This window comes from Meles meles, chromosome 5 (genome assembly GCF_922984935.1).
Source record: "Meles meles chromosome 5, mMelMel3.1 paternal haplotype, whole genome shotgun sequence".
Lineage (NCBI taxonomy): Eukaryota > Metazoa > Chordata > Mammalia > Carnivora > Mustelidae > Meles > Meles meles.
The window spans coordinates 104,803,994-104,831,964 of record NC_060070.1 but is presented as its reverse complement, the minus strand read 5'-3'; the positions used below and the strand labels follow the sequence as shown (position 1 = coordinate 104,831,964).

Genomic DNA, 27,971 nt, shown 5'->3' with positions numbered 1-27,971 from the left:
TTAAAAACCCAGTTAGACTGAGAGTGAATGGATGGGAAAAATAAATCATGCATATGATAAAAGAGGATAAGAGTAGCCATATTAATATTAGATAAAATAGATATCAAGACAAATAGAGATAAAGAGGGGTGTTCCATAATGATAAAAGAGCTAATTTTTCTGGGAGATGTAACTATAAATGTGTACGTATCTAATAACAGAACCTCAAAATACATGGAATAAAAATTATTGAAATTAAAGGGAGAAATAGGGTTTCTCCTATTTCTATTTGGTTGGAGAGATTACTTAAAAAAATAAAATCTTAAATCAGAATAGTGGGATGCAGCCAAAGCAGTGCTTAGAGGAAAATACATAGCTTTAATTGCTTATATTAGAAAAGAAGAAATATCTAAAATCTAACAAATTTTCAACTTTAAGAAGCTAGAGGATAAAAAAGGTAAACACAAAGAAAGTGGAAGGAAAGAATAAAGAGCAAACATTGATGAAATAGAGAGGAAAACATACAATGAGAAAATGAAGAAAGCCAAAGTTGGTTCTTTGAAAATATCAACCAAGTGTTTAAATATGTAGCTAGACTGATCAAGAAAGAAACAAAAAAATTACTGATATAATACATGGAAGAGTTTGTAACTATGGAACCTACAGTCATTAAAAGAATGAGAGACTATTTTGTATAATTTTTTTAAAATATTTTATTTATTTGACAGAGAGAAATCACAGCTAGGCAGAGAGGAGAGGCAGGCAGAGAGAGAGGAGGAAGCAGGCTCCTTGTGGAGCAGAGAGCCCGATGCAGGGCTCTATCCCAGGACCCTGAGATCATGACCTGAACCGAAGGCAGAGGCTTAACCCACTGAGCCACCCAGGTGCCCCTATTTTGTATAATTTGATGCCAAACTACTCGACAACTAAGGTGAAATGGACAAATATTTATTTATAGCCCTTCAAGTATCCATCCTGTACATATTTCATCATGTCTTAGAACTACTCTAACCCTCAAATCTTGAATTCTGAAATACCTCTCTCTATACAATCTCCTGTCTTTTCACTTCATCATGCCCTTAAAAAAAATTTTTTTTTTTTAAATTTTAAGTAAACTCTCCTCCACACATGGGGCTTGAACTCACAACTCCAAGATCAAGAGCCACATGCTCTCCTGACTCAGCCAGCTAGGTGCCAATCATCACACCATCCTAATGAGTTTCTGTCCTATCTTTGTCAGGACCTCTGGGCCAAAATCTTCGCTGGCTTTCATCCTATCAGCATTTTCTGACAACTTCACTTGCATTTCTGCTCAGTATAGACTCTTAATCAACTATATAGAGAAGCTTTTACTGTTATTGTCTCTTTGCTCATGCAGTTTCTTGCTCTGCTACCAGTGACTTTGACAATTTCCAGACCCGAGTCAATTTCATGGACTACTTTTCTATTTCTATGCCTAGGAGGCCTGTCCTTATTGGACATCTTCATAAAACCCAGTCATTTTGTTCATTTTGTAATCCAGCAGTCATGTGTGCTCTTTTTTAGTATATCAATTAGCTTCTTCTTTGTAACAAATTACTTGAAACATTAACTATTTAGCTCACGATTCTGGGGATTGGCAGCTTGGGCTGTGCCCAGTTGGGCAGCTGTTCTGGTGTGAGTCAGGCTTGGCTTTAGCTGGAACTCACTCATTTGTCTTTGATCAGCCTCAGACAAACTCAGTTTTCCTTTACAGGTCTCTTCTCTTCCAGCAAGGCAACCCAGGTTGGTTCACTTGTGGCTAGATTTGGGTTCCAAAAGCAGCAAGAATGGAATAACTGAGACCTCTGTGGGTTAGGCCCTGAACTTATAAGTACAATGTCTCTGCTTAAATGTTGTTTTGGCCACAGTGAGTCATAGGTATTGGGGGGAACAGAGTCATGACAGGAGGAGTTGAAAGTATTGTGGCCACATTTGCAATCTACCATAGATAATCTTTTGACTTATTTCTGGTATACTGATACTACTCTCCTCAGAAGCACTCATTTTAAGCTTTTTCTGTTGTTTTCCCTGGACAGTCTTTCCCAACATCTTGGATTTCATATATATGGAAATTACTTCCCCCTGAAATTTCTAGCCCTGATTTAATTTTTCCATTTTTTGAGGTATAACTACCAGTTTTAGGGTATTTTCTATTGCCCCAGAAAGATTTCGCATGCCTTTTTACTTTTAATTCTCGTTCCCACCCCTTACCTCACAAAACTACAAATCAACTTTCAGTATCTCTAGATTTGCCTTTTCTGGACGTTAAATATAAGTGGAATCATATAATGAGTAGTTTTTTTGCATCTGGCTTTTTTCCTGTGACCTGATGTTTTTGCAGTTTATCTATATTGTAGCACGTATCAGTAGTTTGTTCATTTTTATTGCTGAATAGCCTTCCATTCTCTGAATATGGCGCACTTCGCTTACCCATTCACCAGTTAATGGACTTTGCATCTTTCTCCCCAGTTTTTAGCTGTTATAAATAATGCTGCTGTGGATGTTTGCTTAAAATCTTTGTGTGGGGGCGCCTGGGTGGCTCAGTGGATTAAGCCGCTGCCTTCGGCTCAGGTCATGATCTCAGGGTTCTGGGATCGAGCCCCGCATCGGGCTCTCTGCTCTGCGGGGAGCCTGCTTCCTCCTCTCTCTCTGCCTGCCTCTCTGCCTACTTGTGATCTCTCTCTCTCTGTCAAATAAATACATAAAAATTAAAAAAAAAAATCTTTGTGTGGACATATGTTTTCATTTATCTTGGGTAAATACCTCATTTTTTGTTTACATGATTAGTGTATGTTTGATTTTTAAAGGAATTGTCAAACTGTTTTCCAGAGTGGCTGTACAATTTAATCAATGTATGATTGTTCTAGTTTCTTCACGTCTTTGGCAGTACTTGTTATTGTCTTTTTAATTATAGCCATTCTAGTGGGTCCAAAGTGATATTCTGTAATTTTAATCTGGATTTCTCTAATGCCTCATGACTTGGAGCATCTTTTCATGTTCAAATGGTTCAAATCATTGGCCATTTTAATTTTTATTATTTTATGAAAATACTGAGTTTTTTTCATTTTTATTTATTTATTTTTTAAGATTTTATTTGTTTATTTGACAGACAGAAATCACAAGTAGGCAGAGAGGCAGGCAGAGAGAGAGGGGGAAGCAGACTCCCTACTAAGCAGAGAGCCTGATGCGGGGCTCGATCCCAGGACCCTGAGATCATGACCTGAGCTGAAAGGTAGAGGCCTTAAGCCACTGAGCCACCCAGGCGCCCCCTGAATTTATTTTGTATGGATATTTTTGTCTCCCACCGTTTCCATTTGTCGGACAACGACTACTACTATATCCTATTCCACACATACTCTGAAAAACAACCTGAGGGTTTTGAAGGGTCAGGGGTGGGAGGTTGGGGGAACAGGTGGTGGGTAATGGGGAGGGCACGTTTTGCATGGAGCACTGGGTGTTGTGCAAAAAGAATGAATACTGTTACGCTGAAAAAATAAATAAAATGGAAAAAAAAAAACAAGTAAAAGGTGGGGTTCCATCTCTAAAAATCAAACGGGCATTTTGGACAACACAATCTTGGCAATGGAACCTGGACTACATTTATCAGACACATTAGGGAAATTTTTACTCTGCCTTGAAAAAAGGACAGCCCGGTAGGAACTTTTACAGCAATGAAATAAGATGGGAACATTTTAACAAACTGCTTCGATTTTTACAGAGACCTCTCCACTGCCAGAGATCTTGAATAAGCCACTTGGTCATTCATCCAGAGCAATTCTTCACATAACTGATGACTTTGGCTTCCACTTAGGGAAGATAAACACATTTTTCTCTGTTTGTTTGCATTTTGCTGTAATGTCTTCTGTGGAACTAGGTCCTTTCTATGTTTCTCATACAGATTTCTTTATTGGGGAATTCCCTTTAGCTCTCTCATCATCAAAATCATCATCATCATCATCATCATCATCTTCATCAGCAACAAGTTTTACTTTTTTCTGTGGAACTTCACTACCACTTCTGGGGGCAGATTGCTTTCCAGATATACTTAGGAGTTTCATATCCTCCTTCCCTTCATCTTTAATAGACATAAGAATGTTTACTTATGGTCTGTGGTTTGTCTTTTCATTTACTTAATGGTACCTTTAAAAAAAATTATTTATTTGACAGAGAGAGAGAGAGAGGGCTCACACAAGCAAGGGGGGCAGAGGGAGAAACAGGCTCCCTGCTGAGCAAGGAGGCTGATGCGGGGCTCCATCCCAGGACCTTGGGATCATGACCTGAGCCAAAGGGAGATGCTTAACCAACTGAGCTACCCAGGAGTCCCACTTAATAGTATCTTTTTAAGTGTAAAATTTTAAATTTCTCATTAAGTCTAATTTATCAATTGTTTCCCTTTATGGTATCATGTCTAAGAACTCTGCCGCATCCAAGGTCATGAAAAAAAATTTTTTTCCTGGAAATTTTATAGTTCTGGTTCTTATGTAATCTATGATCCATTTTGAGTTTTTCTTTATTTTATGAAGATATGTGTTATTGGTATTCTAAGTATTAATAGGACTCATCAGTGGAGCCATATGAGGCTGGTGTTTTCTTTGTGGGAATATTTTAAGTTACTAATTTAAAATTTAAGTATTTAATTTACTTTTTATATGCCTATTTGGATTTTCTATTTCTTCTTGAGTTAGTTTGATTATTTGTATCTTTCTAGGGATTTGTTCATTTCATCTAAATTATTTAATTTTTTGGTTTAATAGTACTTTCAGATTTTTTTCCTTTTTCCTTTTTTTTTTTTTAAAGATTTTATTTATTTATTTGACAGAGAGATAGAGAGCACAGTAAGTGGAGCAGCAGGCAGAGGGAGAGAGAGAAGCCGGCTCTCTGCTGAGCACGGAGCCCGATGCAGGGCTCGATCCCAGGACCCTGGAATCATGACCTGAGCTGAAGACAGGTGCTTAACCAGCTGAGTCACCCAGGTGCCCCTCTGATTTCTTTTTTCTTATGCTAGGCAGAAAGTTGGGGCTTTCATTGTTTTGTTCTGTTGCATACTTCTGTGACCATGCTTGCATCCAGGGCTAGGTGGCAGAAAAAAATAGGGTATATATTATAGTGGTGAGAGCTGACCCCACTCTCTTGGGATCAGAGAGGAAAGTTTCCTTCCTAAGTGTTTTGGCTCCTATACTGTTGGGACTTCTAATGTCACTGCCTGTGGGATTGCTTGAAGGGCTGGGGCTCTGAAGAACTCAGAAGAAAAAATGGGGGATTTCTGCACTCCCTTTCTCACTCAAGTCTGAAAGGACCTTCTCTTAGAATTCTCTCTGTCTGAGCCTCAGTGCCCAGTTCTGGGTTTCGGACTGTGATGCTGTGTTGCATTTAGACTGGGGGATACTGAAGATCAAAAATGGCAAACTCATGATTGATTTGGTGGTGCTTCAAATTTTGGCCTTTTCATGTCAAGCTCCTTGCTACTAGTTGCTTCTCAGAGTCTTCAGAGAGCTATTTGCTCAGTGCATTCTGTTCAGTTGTATAGATGTGTTCAGTGGGAGACATATGCTTATTCTACCTTACTGTACCCAGAACCATGATTGATTTTTGTTTATTTTTTAAAGATTTTATTGATTTATTTTGGAGAGGTCAGTGGTGGGGGGAGTGCAAGTGGGGAGTAGGGTAGAGGGAGACTCTTCAAGCAGACTACCTGCTGAGTGCAGAGTCCAGCTCTGGAGCTTGATCCCACAACCCATGAGTTCATGATGGGAGCTGAAACCAGGAGTCGGATGTTCAACCAATTGAACCACCCAGGTGGCCCACCATGATCTGTTTTAAGTAGTCTATCTTCCCTCCATCTTGAGCCCATTGCTGTTTTCTTTTTTTTTAATCTACATTTTGAAAAATCTTGTAGCATTTTGCCATCTTGGATGATGCTGGTAGTGACGTGTATTGCTGCATATAACTCATGCAACACTGAAGATTCCATTTATTTCATCATTATACTTTTAGTAACTTTAATATGTTTCCTTTGGAAAAGTTTTCTTTCCTTTTCTTTTCTGATCAGTCTCACCTTTTTTCAGTTTGATGGATATTCTGGACTTCCTTCTAATTTCTGAAAACTAAATAGACTGGGATTAAAGAACTACCTGCAGATTTTGGAGAAAAAAGTACACATTTTATCCTGTTATTTACAAAGAGAAAAGAATTTTCACATTAAGAATGAGGCAGTAGACCATTAACAAGTTTTAAATAACTAACTGAACAACTTTGGAGAATTATTAACAAACATTTAGTAAATAAATTCCTGCCACTACCTACCCTGCAGTGAGCTGCAAGGAAGAGGAAGCAGGCGTTCTCAAGCATTTCAGACTGATATAGAGTGTAACTGCTGCTTGTTTTATTTATTTATTTAAAATATTTATTTAGTTGTTTAAAAGATTTATTTATTTATTTGCCAGAGAGAGACACAGTGGGAGAGGGAACGCAAGCAGGGAGTGGGAGAGGGAGAAGCAGGCTTCCCCCCAAGCCCGGAACCTGATGTGGGGCTCCATCCCAGGACCCTGGGATCATGAACTGAGCTGAAGGCAGCCGCTTAACAACTGGGCCACCCAGGTGCCCCTGCCTCTTGTTTTAAAAGCTGCCATAGGGACATTCCAAAGGAACTCCAAATATATTTGGGATGATTTTGTGAAACTGTCTAGCTTTTAAAAAGTGATGCAGTATGACAGAAATTTGCAATACAAAAAGAAATTTAAAATGTTTAAAAATTAATTTATAATAATGAGGTTTATTTCTACTGGTCTGAAGTCCTCCTATGGGATCTCAACCTTTGGGGGACATTGTCAGAATCTTATGAAATCTATGGTCTATCTCTCTAGAAATATTCGGGGTACATAGACATATATACTTGCATACTTTCAAATGTCTGTGGAGGCCCTCTTAATGCAGAGATAGATGTCAGTTACGGTATTCTGCAGTAAGATGACCAGATATCTTTGTCTAGTTAGGACTGGCATCTTTTTTTTGAAAATCTCTACCAGGTGAAAATTTGTGCTGGGTAATGCCTTTGGCAGGGTGAGTTGAGCTTTAGTTCCCACTATGGTTCAGATGTGAGATGTAGATAAATTCCTGTTATTACTGGTAATACTTGGAGAAATCGTAATTCATAAAGTCGTTCCCAATCCGTAGTCTACAACTGGAAATTCTAGCTCAGGTCTTTTACTGCAGCATAGAGGTTGATGTGCTTCAAGTTTGTTTAACAGTGAAGAAGTACATCTATGTGGGGCTAAAAAAACTGCCTGGGCGTCGCTTCTTGGCTTGCCTTTACCTTGCTGCAGTGAGAGGGATAAAGTGGAAACAACCCCTAGTTGTCAAAAGACCTGAAGTCAAGTCCTGTTCTTTAGCTTAACTTGGGTAAGTCACTTAATATTGGTAAGGCTCACTTTCTCCTTTGATAAACCAGAAATAACAATACCTATTCTATCTTTTTACAGGATGTTCTGAGAATCAGTGAAAATATTATATGTGATTTTTAAAATATACAAACCTATCGTTTTAAAGATAAAGGCACACATGACTATGAAAGAATGAAGACTTCATTCATTCACCATGCATTTTTTCGTTACCCAATACTTATAAATCTAACATGCATAGGGAATCTTTGATTTCTCTGTTTTCCTAATTGGAAATATGGCCCTAGTATCTCTCAAAAACTTTTTAGACTCTGTTTGTCTTGTACAGAAAAAAAAAAAGAGGGAATAAAAGAAAGGTTAGTGACAGAGAATGAGGAAGTCAAATATTTGTGTAGTATTTACGTTGAAAAAAAATCAGTAATCAAGTAGTTTATATGAGCTCTTAAATTGATAGTCAAAGGAAGCAGGGTGATTTTAGGCTCTTCTGGAAATAGTGAAATCTCCTCCTGCCCTATATCCTGCCCCAGAGATGACCTAGTTATGGGGAAATCTAATAGCTGTCATTTTTTGAGAGCTTTCCTGTCTTTACATTTGTCCTATCTCATTTAATTACTTGCCCAATGTCAGACAGTGGTTGTTGCCAGAGCTAAATTCCAACCCTGGTCTTTTTACCTGCCCAGCCCATGCTTACAGCTACCTAACAGCAGAAAAGTGGGGCCGAGTCAGAACAAGCTGAACGGCCATTTGCTTTTTCTAAGGTTCATAAGGATCACATGTTAATTCTTCACCTTCTTTAACCTTGAAAGCTCAGAGTGGTTACTTTGAGCTTGCTCTCTGGGACTTAGAGATAGAATTGCTGTCTGAAAGCAGGGTGGGATTCAGAAGGAATCAAGTTTTAGCTTTAAGCATAAAGATCTCTGAGCTCCACTTTTTAATTCTTGAAATTCTTGAAGAAGTGGATTTCCAATATTTAATCTGTTTTCTGAGATCTCCTTTTTCAAGCATATTGGAATTTATATTTCTGAGTTATTAGGAAATATGAAACAGTATGATTATTATAACTTGTAAACACAGTGCATTTTCTCCATTATTAATAGAAAGAAACATGTGCTGGTGTTTTCCCCACACACAGTCAAATGCAGATTGAGGGGCTGAATTCCCCCGTTGGTCTGCTCCTTGAGGAAGTTGCAGGCTGCTGGTTACATTACTGATGTGGCAGAACAGAAGAAACCAAAGGTTGCATTTTAATAACTCCTAGTTGTTTAGATTCCCTTAAGATATTCAGAGTATCTGGCTATATGTTTGAATCATATGCTGTCCTGGATGAGAGGTAAAATTAGGAAATTTTGGCTACCGCTACATTATAATTTCTCTAGAAACCTCAAGGAAATAATGGACTCAAGCGTGCCTTGAGCTGTTCTCTGAGAAACTATGGCAACAGGCCTTTTAATTAAAGCTGAACTAGTGTGTGTAGCTTAGAAAAACAGAAAGATACTGCCAGCTGATAGGGAGAGTGTATGGGAGTAATCCAGAAAACTAAAAAAATAAAAATTCTTTTTAGATATATTTAGATAACTATTTATTTATTTATTTATTGTTCAAAGAAACAGTAGGAAAATCTTTTAGTGAATATCAATATTTGATTTTGGAATATGATATTTTTAATATAAGAAAATATACTTTCCTAAGTATGATTTTTAAGATTAATATTCAAATTAATTTGTGTTTCCTGAGTACATGTTAACTGAAGTTGGAAGGGCCAGCCTGGAGACATCTCAGTTGCAGAGGGCAACCAGCCCAGATGTTACAAAAAGGATGATCTTTTTTTTTTGATAATGGAGACTATATCCATTATAGTCACAATGAAATGCCCTGGTGGGCTGTTGATCAACAAATTAGTGAGCTGGCCCCCAGCTGAGATGAACCAATTATAGCCAACATGCTAGAATTTGTAAACTCAGAGCTAACCAAAAAGTAATTTAAAAAACAAAAACTAAACAGGAAGTCAAGAGTTGTCATTTTTCTAGGCTCAAAATATGGGTTATGCTAACAACCCCCAGTGATGGAGAGATTTTATCGCCTTCTTTCCCAGGGAGAATTTGAGTTTATGCCTATTGTTTTAACATCCTGTCTGATTAGTGCTCCCATTCACTCTTAAAAATGAGCCTGTTTGGGGGATAAGTTGTATAGTTACTTGGTCAGGGCAATAACACAAAAGATGAGTAGCCTCTAATGAAATAAAACATAATGGTGACAAATATAAAGCCAGAGATAGTAGAGGAACTGGCTCTTAAAATAGTCTGTTATCCAGTCTCCTTGGCTCTGGCTTGTAGTTAACCTTCTATTGTATTGTTGACAGAGTTAGCTATCCATAATCAGATCTGATCTTCTACTCCTTTTGCTTAATGGCATTGCTTACAGAATTAGTATACTTTTCTCAGTCTTAGCTCCTCCTTACCTCTAATGCATACATTACAAACTCAAACAAGGCCTAGTTGTTCCATGTTCACTGCACCCTCTGTGTTTTCCTACTACTGCCAGTGCTGGAATTCCTCTACTCTTTTTTTGTGTGTTTGTGTATGTGTGGCAAACTCCTACTCATACTTAAAAATGAAGATGAGGGGCGCCTGGGTGATTCAGTTGCTGAGCGTCTTCTGCCTTCAGCTCCCGGGGTCATGATCCCAGCATCCTGGGAATGATCCCAGCTTCCTGGGATCCAGCACCGCAGCGTTGTGCTCCCTGCTGGGCAGGAAGCCTGCTTCTCCCTCTCAAACTCCCCCTGCCTGTGTTCCCTCTCTCACTGTCTCTCTCTCTGTCAAATAAATAAATAAAATCTTTAAAACAAAAACAAAAACGAAGATGAAACATCCCCTCTTTCCTTCCTTTATCTTCCTTTATCTCACAATCCTTCCTTAATCCTCTCAAACATTCTCCTCTCTGGGACTGGATGAGGGCACCAGATATAGGGATTTATACATCTGTCTTCCTAAGACAGGTGATATGTGCAGTTGATCCTTGAACAATGCCGGGGTTAGGGGTGATGACCACCCCCCAGTTGAAAATCCATGCATAATTTTTGACTTCCCCCAGAACTTAACTTCTAATAGCCTACTGTTGACTGGCAGCCTTACTGAGAACATAAATAGTAGATTAATATTTTTTATGTGTATGCATTACACACTGTATTACAGTAACGTAAGCTACAGAAAAGAAAATGTTATTAAGAAAATTCAAGGAAGAACTTCTGGCTTCCCTCTAGCTACCATTTTGTATCCCCGCATGTGTGCACCTAATCTCAGCTGGTCTGCCTGACACCCCCTGAGTGTCAACCCTAGTCCTCTATTTCCACTCCAACACACGAAAGAAACTATCATGAACCAGGAGAAACCCACCAAACTGCAAGCACAAGCACGCATTGGTGGGAAGGGAACTGCTCACCAAAAGAAGGTGGTTCATAGAAAGGCTTAGCAGATGATAAAACTTCAGTTCTCCTTAAAGAAGTTAGGGGTAAACAGTATCTCTAGTATCAAAGAAGTGAATATGTTCACAAACCAAGAAGAGTGATCCATTTTAACAACCCCAAAGTTCAGGCATCCCTGGGGGTGAGTACTTCCACCAGTACAGACCATGCTGAGACAAAGCAGCTGATAGAAATGTTACCCAGTATCTTAAACCAACCCAATGCCGACAGTTTGAGCAGTTGAAGGACACTGGCGGAAGCTCTGCCCACAGTCTGTGGACAGAAAAGCAGCACTTGCTACTGGAGAGGAGGAGGATGATGAAGCTTCAGATCTTATGGAGAATTTTGATGAAGCTTCCAAGGGTGAAGCAAACGGAATGGAGTCAACTTCTGAAGAAGATACAACTTGAGGAAGTTACTGGGAGCAGCTATTTTATATTATGACTACTTTTTAAAAATTTTGTTCCTGGATCTGGTAAAATCTAGATGTCTAATATTTTTAAGCCGAAGGCCTTTGGACACTGCGGCTCTTTTCAGTTTTTACTTACATACAATTTATTCTTTGTAGCTAATTAAGCTGAAGAGACCTGGGAATAAAGTTTGAAAAAAGGTTAATAAAGTTTTGCCTATTTAAAAAAAAAAAGATAGAAAGAAATTCAAGGAAGAGAAAATACATTTATAGTACTGTATTTATATATAAAAAAAATCGGTGTGACCTGTCAGCATGGCTAAAATCAACAACACAAGAAAACAGATATTGGCGAAGATGTGGAGAAAGGGGAACTCTCTTGCAGTGTTGGTAGGAGTGCAAATTGATGCAGCCACTCTGGAGAACAGTATGGAGGTTCCTCAATAAATAACAGAACTACTTCCTGATCTGGCAGTGGCACTAATAGGTATTTACCCAAAGAATACAAAAGTACTAATGCAGAGGGATACATGCATCCTATAAATATCTACAATAGCCAAATTATGGAAAGAGCCCAAGTGTCTCAATTGATGGATGGATTCAGAAGATATGGTATAGGTACACAATGGAATACTACTCAGCCATCAAAAAGAATGAAATCTTGCCATTTGCAACAACATAGATGGAGCTAGAGAGTTTATGCTAAGCGAAATAAGTCAGTCAGAGAAAGACAAATACCTTATGCTTTCAGTTGTATGTGGAATCTAAGAAACAAACAAGCAAAGGGAAAAAGAAAAGGAGAGGGAGGCAACAACCCACCCCCACTCGTGTGTACTTTCTCCCTCAAATAAATAAATAAAATCTTAAAAAAAAGTATTTGTGTAAGTGGACCTGTGCAGTTCAAGCCCTTGTGGTTCAAGGTTCAGCTGCAGTTTCTATCTTTTCTCCATAGCCTTGCGAGGGATATGGCACAGAATGGGTCCTTACTCACTATTTGTTAAATATTTGATGTGTGGTAAATATTTGATGAATGGATGAATGGGCTTAAGTGGGTAAAATAATTGGAGTCCGTAGGACATATCTGAGAAAACGCAGAGTAGTTGAAATTTGGTTCTGCTGTTCTTCCTCTTCCCTCTTTCCCATTCTTCTGTTCCTCTAGGTGCCCACTGCTCTCATGTCGGTTTATTGACTTCCCAGAACACTTTCTTCAGGGTATTTTATTTCCTGGGCTTGTCCTACCCTTCAGTTCCTCTCAGCTTCTAAAATCCCTTTTGCCTTTCTTCCCCAAAGTTCTACCCTCATCTCCCATCAGGATGTCATTTCCATACTGAAGAATGCAGCTAGATATAATTAGAGGATAATCACTTCAACTTAATTCATTCCAGGTTATAAAAGACTGACAAGGAGGCAGCAGGAAGTGTCTGAAATTTGAATTCCACAATAGAAGGGCTTGTTTGCCTGTGCAGATTTCTGACTGTGCATATAACCTTCCCTTTCATATAGTATATTAATGCCATCTCTCAACAGGTTTTCATGCCAAGATTTAAGATTATGTCATTCAATCAGGACAAAGGAATATTTTGAGAGCTGCCTGCCTGTAACCAGTTTCAGCATCATTACTGTCCTTGTTCAGTGGCACTTGCAATTATTTGGATATTTTATTGCCCTTTCTGTATCTTTTTGTATAAATGAACGAACATTGGGACAATGACTACTAATGATGGTGATAAGGAAATTAGATCTCATACAGCTAATTTCAGGCAAAGATATAAAAAAATCACAAGAGGCGAGAGTCGATTCTTACCCTCAAATGGATACTCACTGATTTTAAGCCCATCTGTAGTCTTTTATTACATATAGAAAGAAAGCAAAAGAAAGCAAAATCAAGGAACATGTATGGAAGTCCAGAACTCTGTCCTTTGAGACTTTGTACAAAACAAGAGCTATAATTAAGGATTTAAAAAAAAAAAGATTTTATTTACTTATTTGATAGAGAGACAGCAAGAGAGGGAACACAAGCTGGGAACTGGGAGAGGGAGAAGCAGGCTTCCCACTAAGCAGGGAGCCCGGTGCAGGACTAGGTCAGTATATGTGCTGCCGAAGCGAGCACAGCAGGACTAGGTCAGGATCCTGGGATCCTGACCCGAGCTGAAAGCAGTTGCTTAATGACTGAACCACCCAGGTGCCCCTATAATTAAGGATTTTTAAAATTTATTTTTAATTTTTTTATAACTAAGGATTTTTAAAAAATCTTCTATTGTGATTTCTGGGCCTGAAACCTAAGTCTCTCATGTGACGTCTGCATGTTTTATTTCTTTTGTGCTTTCACGATAACATTTGGTACAGAGGAGGGGCCACCGGTATAAGCAAGGAAGATATGCCTGGGTTTCCTCCAGGCTGCCTCTTCATTGTTGTTAACTGTTGCTTTAAATCCTTCTAGCAGCTGGAATCTAATATCTTTGTTGTGACTGTTTTAATATATCCCAAGGTCAGGACCCTGCAAAACCAAGCTATGGCATAGTGCCCTGGGCTGGGTATTGAGATTGACAGATGGGGTCAGAGGTTCTACAGACCATCACACTTTCCTTACCTGTTTTCCTCATCCACGCAGGAACCACAGAGCCTGGAGTGCCCCTTATTCTGGGCCATGGATTCTGAAGGGCTTAGTCTTACCAGAAGAGTGAACCCAACTGACTGAGAGAGGCTCATCTGTCAGATGGTTAAATGGAATAAAATCAAGTTGACTAAGACCTACCCTTACCTTTGCGGAACTCTCCCTCTTTCCTTTATCTTACAGTTGTATGATCTGAGAAGAAATTCGTCATTCATTGACGTTAGTGCTGATGATTCCTTTTTTTCTCTTCTTTGGCTATACCTGCATTTTCCTGAAAGTCACTATACTTGTGCATAGAATCAAAGGGTAAATTGGGTTTGTTATTATTTGTTTGTTTGTTTGTTTGTTTGATTCTACACGTGAGATTTTATTTATTTTATAAAGATTTTATTTATTCATTTGACAGACAGAGATCACAAGTAGGCAGAGAGGCAGGCAGAGAGAGAGGGGGAAGCAGGTTCCCTGCCGAGCAGAAAGCCCGATGCGGGGCTCAATCCCAGGACCCTGAGATCGTGACCTGAGTGAAAGGCAGAGGCTTAACCCACTGAGCCACCCAGGCGCCCCTACACATGAGATTTTAGTAATGACATTGAGGTAGCAGAAAAATGTAACAGAAAGAGCTTTGTGTATGCTGGTATCTCTTCATTGTAGAAATTAAAGATTTAGTTAAGCAGTATTTGCTGTTATTGCCTATTTATTTTAATTTTAGTTTAGTTTTTGCATAAGTAAAACAGTCACATGATTCTGAAATTAAAACCTATAAAAATGAGAAATTCAGGCCTATAAAAAGTGAGAATTCTTTGTGCCATTCTTATCCCTCATATTTAAGGAAATGCTACATAACATAACCACTGTTCTTAGTTTCTTGTGAATCCTTTCATCATTATTTTTCTTCGTACAAGGAAATAAAAATATTTTTTGTGTTTCTTCTTTATATGCATAGTAACATACAATATACACTGTTCTGCATCTTGTTTTATTCACTTAATGTACCTTGGAGCATCTTCTATAGAGAGTGCTCTGCTCTACTTCTTTTTATAGGTACTCAGTTTCCTATTGGATGTAAAATATAATTTACCTAACTATCCCACTATTGGTGACATTTGAACATTTTCTAATTTTTTATTACAAACAATGCTTAAATGTAAAACCGTAGTCTTTTCACATGTGTGCACATGTACATATCTGTAAGATGAACTCCCAAAAGAAGAGTTATGGGGTCAAAGTTTCAAGTATTTCAGTTTTGATAAATAGTATCACATGGCCCTCCATCACGGTCTGTTTTAATTACTGAGGCTTCCTAATATGTCTTCTCTTATTGGAAAGATCTTTGGCTTGGCTATTACTATTTTTTTTCTCTTTTATATGAATATTAGAATCAGGCTACCTAATTCTAAGTTACAAATTAGTATTTTTATGGATACCATGTTAAATGTGAATTTTGTTAAAGGAGAACTGAATCTTTATGATTTTGAGTTTTCCTATCTAATAATTGGCATGCTTTTCTATTTTAAATTCTTCTTTTGTGAAAGATCTTTTTCATGCATCTCTTCCACATCTCTTGTTAAGATTATTTCTAGATTTTATCTTTTTGGTTATGATTAAAAGTGGGTCTTTTTTTTCATTATATTTTCTGTTTGTAGTTTCTATATATGAAAACTATTGGTTTCGTTATCTTAACCTTTTAATCTTCTAACTTACTTATTTTAATGTCTGTAGTACTTTCCAGTGTAATCTCTTGGGTTTTCCAGGTACACAAACATCATCTGGGGGCATGTGGCTGGCACAGTCACTAGAGCATGTGACTCTTGATCTCAGCCCAGCAAGTAGGAGCCCCACATAGGTTTAGAGATTACTTAAAAAAAATCTTAAACAAACAAAACAGCAAATATATCTGCAAGTACAGATTATTGTACATCTTCCTTTCCTATTGTACATTTTCTATTTCTTTCATTTGTAAGTTTTTTTTGGCTAGGACATCCAGCAAAATGTCAAATAATAGTAATGAGAGTAGGTATCGTTTTCTAGTGCCTGACTTTACTGAGGATGTCTTTGGTATTTCCCTGGTAAGCATAAGTTGGGTTTTAGGTTTACATAAAAAGATTTTTTAAAAAGAGATTTTATTTATTTATTTGAGAAAGAAAAAGAGCATGAATAGGGGCAGAGGGAGAAGCAAACTCCCCACTAAGTAGGGAGCTGGACGCAGGACTCCGTCCCAGGGCCCTGAGATCATGACCTGAGCTGAAGGCAGACACTTAACTGATTGAGCCACTAAGGTGTCCTGACATAAAAACATTCTATTATGTTTCAGAACTCTCCATCTGTGCTGGTTATGTATGTATGTATGCATGTATGTATGTATGTATTTTCCGTTTTCAGCTTCACCTTGCCCTTGTATATGATAACCTCTGGAGTTAGGATGGGATTCTGCAGACTTCATCTCCGAGATGCCTTGGACATCTGCTTCCTGTTGGGATCTGTCAATAGGGGGCACTAGAGAGAGCTCGAGGGTGAGAGGAAGGAGAAGCGTTTCCTGTCTCTTGCTTTTCCTGTCAGAGGTTCCCCAGTAAAGGTATCTTACCTCAGCCTCTAGTTTTTTCTGTAGACTGCCAGAACCAGCTTCATCACTTCCCCTCATAGATGCTGGAAGAAGCCAGGCAGTGGTCCCTCCCCAGAGGTGTGAGCCCCAACCCAGAGGCACTGTCCTCCCCTGAGCTCCTGAGGAATGGTACCTGAGCAGTGTGCTTTGTGGGGCCTCTCCTTTGAGCTACCACATTGTTGTAACCTAACCTCTTCCTGCCCCTGCCTCAACTGAGAGGTGGTAGCTGCATTTATTATCTCATTGGTTACCTCTGTGTCCTCTTTTTGCTGTTTTAACCCTCCAACACCTGTTTCACCAATTCCCTTTATTAAATTCCCTCCACTGAGCTTTCTGATGAGCTGGTGAGCTTTCTGCTTCCCTGAAAGGACCCTGTCTATGACTCATCTATTCTTACTTTATTGAATGTTGTGATCCAGATTGTTTTCTGAAAAATTTTCGCCAATGTTTTTTCTGTGCCAGTGGGGATTATTGTGTGGGTTTTCCTTTTAGACCTGTGAAATATAATAGTGGATTTTTCTAACACTGAACTCTTCTTGAATTTCTGTAACAAATCCCCCTTCAGGGGCATGTGGGTGGCTCAGTCAGTTAAGCATCTGCCTTCGGCTCAGGTTATGATCTCAGGGTCTTGGGATCGAGCCCCAAATTGGGCTCTCTGCTCAACCGGGAGCTTGCTTCTCCCTCTCCTCCCTGCTTATGCTCCCTGTCGCTGTCTCTCTCTCTCAAATCAATACAATCTTAAAAAAAAAAATTCCCCTTCATCATGTGTTCTTTTAATTGGCTGCCAATTCTTCTTCTTAATATTTTCATTATGATTTTTGTATTAATCTTTATACGTGAGATTGGTCTGAATTGGTCTTCTCAGGTAATCTGTTTTCAGATTATTTCAGATTATCTTTTTTCAGGAATCTCTTCTCAGGTAATCAGGGTTCTATTTCAGTGCTGTTATTTGCTTCATAACATTTTTGGGTTTCCCCTGTTTCTTCTAAACTCTGGAACAGTTCAAATAGCGTTTTACATCAGGCTTTCTTGGTTTCTCTTGTTGTTTTATGTGGTTTTCTCTTCTTAAGGTTTGGTGACATCCCTTTTATGAGATTTTCTGGGCCTGGTGCTAGTTTGGCATCATATAGTGGGAGATTATTTTATTAAATGCATCCAGAATGGCTAAAAAAATGTTTGATGCTGCGTTAGCTGGGCTAGTTGAGAAAAGGTGAAATAGGTAGAGTATCTACCTATTTCAAAGCAAACTGAAATAGGTAGAGTATCTCTGGTGCCTTTTAATCCCATAGTTATCTTACTATGTCTTTAAGGTAATTCTCCCTCTTACCTGCTCCTCTTTTCCATCCTATTCTGATGCCAGTCCCTGCTGAGATTACCTACTCTGAACTGATAGAGTTTTGGATATATGACCTTTCATGTATCACATATTTGCATTTTAATAGTGGAATCATGAATTTGGTCATGACAGGATCTTGGGTTCTGCTAGGTTATGTTTTGTGTCCCCTGTGTCGTCTGTTCTCCAGGTACGCTTACATCTGAGGTGAGGCATAATTGTACTACGTTGAGAAGACTGTATCCTTCCACCGACTCGGTCAAACAGGTTTAATAGGCTTTCCACTCAGGAACCTGAGGGGATCTCCTGCCTTCCTTTAAAAACTACCCCAAAACATCAGGATCACCAGCTACCTTGGAGGAAGTAAAGGAAAACTGGAAGAATGCCTCGTTCAAATTTCTGATCTCATCTCTAGTCTCCTAGCTCATCAATTATTTTCAGGGCTTTCATGCATCCTCCCCTTTCTGACCAGTGGGCCTTCTCTTGCCCTTGACCTTGTTGAATCCTCACTCATTTTTGAAGCGGTGACTCTGGCTTTTCTTACAGTGGAGCCCCCCTCCCACCACCACACACAGACCACCTCCCCGATAATGTCTCCTGAGAACACTTCTTTATCTTTCCTTCATTGTTTCACTTGCTTTTAAGTCTGTGTTGTCCCTGAGGGCGCATTGGGTCTTCATTTCTGTTTTCAGTGCTGAGTACAGTGCTGCACAGATAGGAGGCCTTCAAAAATATTGGTTCAATTATTCAATAAATAAAACCCAAGGAAAAGTGGAGAAAAAGAAAGATGAATGACAAACGGCTAAATGGACTCTAAAGGGACTTCAGTATCAGGTACCAAATGCTAAAAGGTGGGTGGGTTTTGGACAATCCACTTACACTGTATGAAAGTAAACGTAATGTTTCATTCAGAGTGAATTTAATTTATATTTGATTTATGTCTACAGTGCAGATGCTTTTCTGGCAACATACCTTTTTCAATCTGCTTACTCAGAAGATGTATATCAGAATAAATTAGAAGTTTTCAAGGCTATGAAAGTCTACAATTCTCTGGTAGCTTTATAATAATCCACCTTTTGTATCAGGACGCTTGTGTTTGTTTTTCCTGCATCAGGAAATTCTGTCCTGCTCCAGGAAATGATGATAGTAGAGATAAGACAATGAGTGGGAATAATAAGAGCTGCTAAAAATATCTCCGTTGGGAGAGGAGATGACCTGAAAGCAAAGGATTATGCTGAGGGGTTTGAGTGAAATTAAAGCTCTTTCCATGGTGCCTCCACCTAGAAAGTATAAATATAGAGCATGGGATTATGTTTAGCTTGAATGTTTTCCCATCTTGAGCTGCTAGAAAAATTTTAATTGGCAATCTGTGTTTGGATGACAGCGGGAGGATTTAGAATTCTTGGACCCTCTTTAGCCACAAAAATCATTCAGGCACATAGAAATATTGTTCTCCTTATCTTACTGCTCCACTGATGTAACCTGCCCAAGGTACACCTTAATGCATTCACATATTTATGTACTCTTCATTCTGTACTCTCTAGGTAGAGAGTAAGTTTTAGTTTTTTCTCTTTCTTCTCGTGTTCTAAATTATGTTTAGTTGTGTTGAATTGTGTAGGGACGGTGGGACCGTTTTGGAGAAAAATTACAAATATATCTATGCTTTTTATTGAATTACATTAATAGTAAAAATTAATTATTTTAAACGGTTTGACATTACCCCCAAATTAGGAAAAATTGTTTGACAGCGACAGTATAAATTTGCCGACTTTATAACCTTACTTCAGAAGTGTTACTTCTTTTGGCAAGACAAGTTGGTTTTATCAACTGTGAAATAAGACTGATTCTTACCTGTAAATCAGTATGAGTGCCTTTATTCCTGTCCCACAGAGTTAGTTTCTGTTTCCCTTTAGGGAGTGGGGAATGTGGGTGGAGGATAGAAACTGAGGGGAATATGTCTTATGCTTTCTCCAGCTGGAGTGTCTTTCCCAGGGAGATGTGCCTCCTTTCCAAAAACTTCACAATGTGAAAATCATTGCTGCCGCCTTTACTTAGAATAAATGCACACTGGATCCCAGTAAAAGTTCTAGGAGTGTAGGGTTTAGCTGAATGCCCCCAAACTCTGGGGAGGCCAGGGCTCTGTCAAGGGTCAGGCCAGACCTCTTGGCCCAGGCCTTTCTATCTCTTTATTCTTTATCTCTCTCTCTCTCTCTTTTCCTTGATCTCTCTACATCCTAAGGAAATTTTCTCCTCTTGTTTCTCTGTCCTGGACTTTACACCCCATCCCTTCCCAGCCCCCACCACTAGGCATCCTATGAAGAAGGTCAGTGCCTTTCTCTTTTTCTGCCATCTCTGAGAAGGGTAGAGTGAACTTGGATTCGTGATTGCCGGTTTTGCCAGTCTCTTCAGAGTCTAGATGAAAAAGTAATACTTTTACTATTAAATGCTATTCTGGCTATGTGTTTTTTGTGACCTGTTGGCCCAGCATTACTATGCTAAGACAGCTTTTTAAATTAGCCAGGCATTAAGGTGTCCAAATCAGTGTTCCTTAACCCCTTTGAAAAAAAGCAGACACACATATGTTAGTTCAATCAAAGTTGGGCCTGAAATGGAATGTTTTATTTTATTTATTTATTTATTTATTTTAGAAGATTTTATTTATTTATTTAACAGAGAGACAGCTCACAAGTAGGCAGAGAGAGAGAGAGAGGAGGAAGCAGCCTCCCTGCGGAGCAGAGAGCCCAACTCGGGGCTCGATCCCAGGACCCTAGGATCATGACCTGAGCTGAATGCAGAGGCTTTAACCCACTGAGCCATCCAGGTGCCCCTGAAATGGAATGTTATCATCTGTATCTTCTCTTACCTCATAAAATTAAATAAGCAATTTTTTAAAAAAGCAAATATTTGTACTTTGGTTTTTCTTTCTTTCTTTCTTTCTTTTTTTTTTTTTTTTAAAGATTTTATTTATTTGAGAGCAAGAGAGAGAGAGACAGAACGTGAGCAGGGTGAAGGACAGTGGGAGAAGCAGACTCCCTTCTGAGCAGGGAGCCTGATGTAGGGCTTGATCCTGCAACTCTGGGATCATGACCTGAGCTGAAGGCAGATGCTTAATCAACTGAGCCATCCAGGCACCCCAGGATTGCATATAAAACTGCATATAGAACTTGGTAGCTCCCTTGCATACGTTTCCTACAATGCTCCCGGAAATGTAGTTTTCACTCCTTTGCTGGAGGTGTTCTAACCACAAAAGGGGGTAAGCAGAATCAAGTCCCTTTCCATCATGCAAGAGTGCAGACTCTCATGTTAGGTTACCTTTATTAAAAAAAATTTTATACTATAAATGAGAAGTTATTTAGGAACATTTTAGGGTATGTAAGGTAAAACGAGAGATCTTTCTTGTACTGTGGAAGTAGCTTGTACTTCTCATGGTTTAAATAAGCGACATGTTTAAAAACTAGATGATTTTGTACATTCACTGCTAAAAATGTCTCATTCTCTAGATATGTTTCATTTATTGTTTTTACCAAATTTCCACACCATAAAAGGATGTTAGTAGAAACCTAAGATGACCGAAGCTGAGATAAAACAATATAAATTGTGTCAGTCATCCTCTCAGATTTTCTTGTTTAAGCATGTTGACTTTAGAAAAAAGAGCCAGCTATTCTGCCAGCAAAATAAGCTTATTTAGGAATAGCAAAGAATGGCAATCCAGCACAAAAAAAACATAGCAAGTCTGGAGAACAGGAGAGAGGGGCTTGCTTTTAGAGGGGAAAGGAGGAAGCTGAAGGGGCTATTACAGCTTCTCACTGGCTGAATGTGGCAGTTTCTCATTGACTAGGCTGTTGCTGGGCAAGAAGTTTTTCCTTCTTCCTGCTGGGATAGGTTAAGTAAGCTGCTTCCTTTTGGGGTGTGTGAGGTATGCTTCTTAAGGTGGGTGGTAGTGCACAAGAGCTCTCCTTTCAGGGTTTCTTGACTCCTTTTTGATGAGCTTTCCTTTATTTGTTTTTCACATTCTCCATACTCCCCTTGATCAAGATCTTTGCTTGAAAGCATTAGCAAATTGCTAATTTAGCCAGAGGGATTGCATCTTGGATTAAACAGTCATTTTGTTGTTTATGCAGTAAAATATAAACTGTCCCTGGCCACTTTTCCCCAAGGGCACTTACTTAAAAACAAGTCCTGGAAACCAGTCCCAGGTAACAAAGCCCAAATACAAGGGTGGGTCAGGCCAGGTGGAGACATCCAATCAGTGTGGGAGTTACCAAGGAGTATGGGCCCCACCCTTTGGGCACTTTTGGGCGCCAATTCTGACCCAGGTGATTGGCTAGTTTAAATATCTGCTATAGGGTAAATTGTAATTCGGTTGGTCACTTATGTGTGACCTAGCATGACTGTGCAGCTTTCTCTGTGTGTTACAATTTCATTGGCCACCTGTGCCTGGTCTGGCCCAACCGCATGGCCTTTGCCCTTAAAAGCTAGTCTGTGAAGCAGAGAGGGGTCACTCTCTCTGTAAGAGGTGCGGCCCCGAACGTTCGGGTTTGATTCTCGATGCTTGGCGCGAAATAAAGCTTTGCTTGACCTTTGCTTTGTATCAGTCTCGCTCCTTTAATCATGGACCCATTATTGGGGGACCTAACACTAATCAAGAGTTAGGATTTTGTATTTAGTGGTTTCATACACTAAAGTGATTTCATCCTTTAGTGCCAGGAAGGACCTTTCTTGATTGTCATGTCTCAGTTGGAAGAAAAGTGTGCAGGTTGAAACCACTGAGGTCACCTGTGAGTAACAAGGAAGGGTAGAAGGGAGACTTCTCAGGCATTTCCCATCTGAGGTTTGTATCTTAAGCATTGTATCTTAATTCATTGATAATGAAGAGAGCTTCATTATTTTGAAGCGCTAACATCAGCCTGTTGGGCATGTCATTTCTACAAAAGCTTGACAGGCAATAGGTATAAGGCTTTAGAATGATAATACAATGGGCGCCTTGGTAGCTCAGTTGTCTAAGTGTCTGCCTTTGGCTCAGGTCATGATCTCAGGGTCCTGGGATCCAGCCTTACATTGGGCTCCCTGATCAGCGGGGAGCCTGATTTTCCCTCTCCCTCTCCCCTGGCTTGTGCACTGTTTCTTTCTCTCTTTCTCAGATAAATAAATAAAATCTTTAAAAAATGATAATAGAGAACAAGATGAGGAGGAGACATTCTGCAGGGAACAATCCCCGCTTAAAGGAGTCTTTTCTGAAAACCTTGCAAAGAGGAGTTAGCTTGTTTACATTTGCCTTGGATGCAGGTGAACAGACTGAAGACCAAGGTATCTCCTGCACCATGAACAGATTATAGTTCCTGGTGGCAGATTCAACAGTCAGAAAGTGATAAACTGTGATAGATTGTGCTAAGAAAAAGAGGGAAGAAATACAGTAAGATGCAATAGTGAGTAAAAAGTATATAGGCTTGGTCCACTCATCTTTAGAAAGTGGTCTCAGCTCCTTCAGCTGTCTTTGGCTTCAATTCCTGGAAATCTTTGTTTTCAGGTCCCCAGTTGGTGTGCAGATCCAGTCAGGATTTGGTGCTTTCTTCAGATGTGACACAGGAATCCAAGAATGTTTTCCTTGGGGCTTGGCAGCACAAGGGTTGGTTCCTTTCCAATGTGGTTAAAAAGTGTCTTTCTGGACATATCTTTTCCAATAGATGAAATCTCCAGGCTGCAACCTGTGATGTTTAAGGTCTTTGTGCCCTGGAAACATACTTTGAAGAGATTGTTCTACTAAAGCATGGTTACTCTCATTAGAAGGAAATAGGCTTTTACAATATTGAAGTATATCCTCCTTAACCAGCTACAGATCGAAAGAAGCATGACCCAAGCACATTGGACATCGTGTTTTATCTCAAGAGGTGAGAGTTTATGGGTTCTAAAAAGTGTAGACCTGAGTTCAGAACGACCAATGGCAGTGCCTTTGGCTAGCATACAGATGTTGCCAGTTGAGTCTTAATGCTAGAATGTCTTCTGCTAACCCTGAGGATTGCGGGTGAAGGTAAGACTGGTCAAACAGCATAGGCTCGTTGAAGCACTTGACTGGTGAAATGAGTTCCCTGGTTATGAAGTGTAAGGGGCATTCCCAAGTAGGAATGATATTTTAAAACACACAAACCTTTGCCAAGACATGTTTATACCCACAAGACAGGGTAAGCTGTATAAAATCCACCTGCCAAACCTCAAATGGTTTATTGGGCAGTTAAAGTGTGAAGGAGCAGTGAAGAGAGGTCTTCTTGAATTGTGTTTCAGGCAGGTGGGGCAAGCAAAGTCAACACTCTTTGTGGCCTTATAGTTTATCACCAGTGTTAGTTCATAAAGATGATCATTTTTTTCAGTAAACCAATGATTCAATGATGTTCAGTAGTCAGTAATGGAAATTTTAGAGTCTCTGATGGGCCTGGATTATTATTTGGCACAAGCCAGAGTTTTCTTTTTTATCAAACTAAGAATTATTAGATTTCCATTGTTGTTCTTCTTTCTCTGAGCTGATTTTTGGACATCTGTAAGTCAGTTCTTCTAGATGATCATTTGGGAGAGCATCCCTTTAAACCATGATGGAGGTTTGGTCATTGATTCCTTTGAGAGCAGTGTTCTTTGTGGAAATATTTATGAGATTGTTTCCTTTAACCTCCAGAGAATCAAGTTTGGAATGCTCAGGTACTTTGATAATAGCTAATAATTGCTGGACATGAAGACCACTTTGAACTTTGTCCCCACTGGAAGTGAGGGAGCCTCACTGTCTCCATAGTATTCCAAAGTCCTGAGCTACTCCAAAAGCGTACCTGTTTCAAAAGGAATTGCAGTAGTATACCCAGCAAATACTTACCATTTTCATCTTTTAAATAAGAACTTTTGGTGAGGGGCACCTGATGGCTCAGTGGGTTAAAGCTTCTGCCCTCGGCTCAGGTTATGATCTCAGGGTCCGGGAATTGAGCCCTGAATTGGGCTCTCTGCTCAGCAGGGAGCCTGCTCCCCCCCCCCCCGCCTCCCTCTCTGCCTACTTGTGATCTCTGTCTGTCAAATAAATAAATAAAATCTTTAAGAAAAAAAAAGAACTTTTGGTGAGCCACAAAAAGTCAGCATTATCTGGAGGTGGTCTGTCACAGAGTCAGGCAGTCATGAGGAGTATTATGGCAAAAGAGGGAAGAGGAGGGGCAGGGTTTTCAGGAGGGAAAAGAAGAAAGTTAATGTCCTAGGGCAGGGGGAATTATAATGCTCTCCTTTCGGACTTTGTGGGCTAAGTCATCCTGGTCTTCCCAAATAATAGGGGCAGCCTTATTTTTTTCTTCATTTTGGGTTTTGGGAGGTTCATGATGCCATGATCTAAGTGTAGCCCTTGTTCTGAGATGACACGCCACAGATATCAAACCTGAGTTTGAACACACTACAGGTGTTCATCAGAGACTTTGTGTCCCTGTAAGATTAAAAGTTTTAACAGGTAGATGCTGTCTTCTTGTGAAAAGGTCTCAGTGTCAAGGTCAGCCTTTAAATTTGGGAGTAAGAGGGAAGACTTTTTCTCTCCCCAGATAAAGGCAGAGATACTGGCTTGTTTTATCCATGGGGATAGTAAAGGAGGTGTACATAAGTTAATCACAGTGAAAAATAGGTTTCATTGGGGATGGAGGCTAACAGAGTATGGGGATTTGGAAAAGCAGGGTGACAAGGGATATTAGTGCAGAGAACAGTGAGGCATTGAGCCTTATAATCTCTTGTGGGCTTGATGCTTTATGGCCGATCCAGTAGGGACAAATTGTTAATATCTTTAAAATTAGGTCTAGTGTTATCAGAGATGGAACAAACAAAAGATGTTGAAGCGTCCTTTGATTCAGCTGCTTGGCTATTTTGGTTGCTATCAAATTCTAGAATTATTTCCCCTTTTTAGGAGGGAGAAATTCTGGCATCATATTTCTCTAAGAAATCTTGGCCTAATAAATGACCAGGGGCAGAGAAGCTAAGGACACTTTAGTACTCAGAGGCAGGGGCCATTGTGCTATTTAATAACAGTGAGGTGGAGCATCTAGAGTGTAGCTCTGGCATTGATATGAATTCATTCCCAATCTGGGGACGTCTGGCTGGCTCAGTTAAAGGAATGTGTGATTCTTGATCTCGGGGTCATGAGTTCAAGCCCCACATTGGGTGTAGAGATTACTTAAATAAAATAAAATATTTTTTAAAAGTTTCATTCTAAATTTGGAGAATTGTTTCTCCAAGATGGATAGAGGAAGTATCAGTAAAAGCTTCTCTAGTTGCTTGGAGTCCCATCACTGGAAGGGCATTGGAAATGCTGGATAGAGGGCTGAAGGGATCTATCATGCTTGAGTTTTGTTAACAATCCTATTTCCAGTGTCCTGGCTTTTTGCAATGACAAAGACCAGGAGGGGGTTGGTTTTATTTAGGGGATCTGCATTCGTTAGAGCTGAAAATTAAGGATTTTAGTGGTCTTCCTTTTAGTTGAATCATCTAGAGTGTGAATGAGCTGATTTCCTAGATTAACTAAAGCTGGAGGACATGGTTTACTATTCCATCCTTTTCCTTTTAACCAGAAGGGGAAGGTCCTGGTTCAGCATGTCTATGAGCAGAATTGAAGGCTACCTGAGTGGATTTGACATCCATAGGAAGGCCAGAATTGTTCTTGAAAACAATTTTCTTAAAAATAACGGCTATAATAATAGTAATGCAAGGGCTCATTGATTCTTCTTTCAGTGAACAGGTTTTGAGAAAGCCCTAGGGATTGCCGGATGAAGTGGCTTAGTGATTGCCAAAGCCTGATCCTGTAACAGGGCAAGGGATTGGGTTCCTATCCTCACTTCTAGAGATTTTTCAGGATCATTCCAGTTAGCTTTCATCCACTGGTGGGCTTGCCCTTCACCAACGAGCATGTGAGTTAGCAGAAGTCTGAAAAGCCTGGTTGATAAGTTTGAATGACTATCGAATTCCTCAGTAAATCTGTGGGGATCGTCAGTTACTTTGGGAAATCTTTCACTGTGGCTCATAGTTTGGACTTAGTCCAGGGGACATCAGTTTCCTGTTGTTGAATCAGCCTCTAATTATTGGAATAAACTTTATTTAGTCTTGGAATATTAGTATTTTAACTCACTGCTATAGTTTTGGTAGGATTTTATCTAGGATCTGTTTATTTATCTTCATATTAAGATTCATATGTTAGATTGGTCTATAGTTACTTCTCTTGAATTTGTCAAAGTTTATTTTTAGGCTGTGTTAGCTTAAGACATATTGTATCTTTATATATTTCTTGGGATACTTTGAGTAATAATAATCTCTTGTAAGCTTAGATAGAACAGGCATAGCCCTTTCTACTTCCTGGGAATGGGAGTGCTAACTGTGTCAGTGCTCTTGGGATGTGTTGCCTGCCAGTGTACATTGGCACTCATTCTTCTGCCTGAGAGCTGTGCTGGCATATAGCATATGGGAAGCACAAAATTTTAATTGCTAATGATGATAGCAACTTACATGTATATTTTTAAAGGGATATATATATAAATATAATACATAATAATAATTTCATTAAATATATACATACACATAATTCTTTATGTATATATCTATATACATATATAAAGGGATATATGTCTATATGTATATTATATATAATATATAACTAATATGTAATATATATTAAGTGTAATATGATATAGTTGTATTATGTAATATATAATGTAATATGTATTATATGTTGTTACAGTATATATTTTATATTATATAATAGATGCATATATACACACACACACATCTATTTATATATATAGAAGGGGAGATATATATATAAGATATATGGTTTTATTATGAACTAATCTGAAGGAATTAGTTCTTATGAACTAATCTGAAGGAATTTTTATACTTTTAAACAAATGGTTCCAAAACTCACTGAAAATCTTCATTTGGGTGATTCTTAAACTAATTAAAGAATTCTATTTTCAATCTAAAAAAATGTATAAAATTAGAATTTTCCTAGATAATAAACTTATTGTTTTTAGGGGAACAAAATCATGTCAGTAGAAATATATTAAAATATCCATTTTCGGGTACCTGGGTGGCTCAGTGGGTTAAAGCCTCTGCCTTCGGCTCAGGTCATGATCCCGGAGTCCTGGGATCGAGCCCCACATTGGAC

The 27,971-nt window shown here is 39.1% G+C and overlaps 1 protein-coding gene and 1 pseudogene across 12 annotated transcripts in view; both read left to right on the top strand.

Moving 5' to 3' along the window:
• DST (dystonin) overlaps positions 1-27,971 on the top strand; it is a 480,329-nt gene that overhangs the window by 13,423 nt on the left and 438,935 nt on the right. The gene's annotated exons all lie outside the window — the stretch shown is intronic.
• Positions 9,337-11,267, top strand: LOC123941544 (annotated as a pseudogene).